This window comes from Cherax quadricarinatus, unplaced genomic scaffold (genome assembly GCF_038502225.1).
Source record: "Cherax quadricarinatus isolate ZL_2023a unplaced genomic scaffold, ASM3850222v1 Contig2904, whole genome shotgun sequence".
NCBI lineage: Eukaryota > Metazoa > Arthropoda > Malacostraca > Decapoda > Parastacidae > Cherax > Cherax quadricarinatus.
In genome coordinates, this window is record NW_027197930.1 from 27,107 (window position 1) to 27,500 (window position 394).

The following is a 394-nucleotide window of genomic DNA, read 5'->3' on the forward strand; positions in this document are numbered from 1 at the left end:
CATGCTCATTGGGGAAGCCAGGTATAGATACTCAAAAATTAGGGACAAAGGAATTAATGTACAATTGCTATGGATCCCATCACACATTGGATTACTCCTTCATGATAAAGTTGATATGTTAGCCAAGAAGAGTATCCAGAAGGAGAACGTAGAATATAACTTTGGTATAACTGTGTCTAGCATTAGGAATAATATTAGGAGAGAAGTAAATAATGAAGATGATTGTTATAGGAATGCAGTTAGAAGCCTGAGTAGATCTATAACCCACTATGATAACATGAACGTAGATAAGTATGTTTATGGAGCAACTTGCAATGTGAACAGACTGACTGATGTTGTAGTGGCCAGGCTTAGGCTTGGTTACAAGTACTTCTGGCAGTTTGGGAGACACACA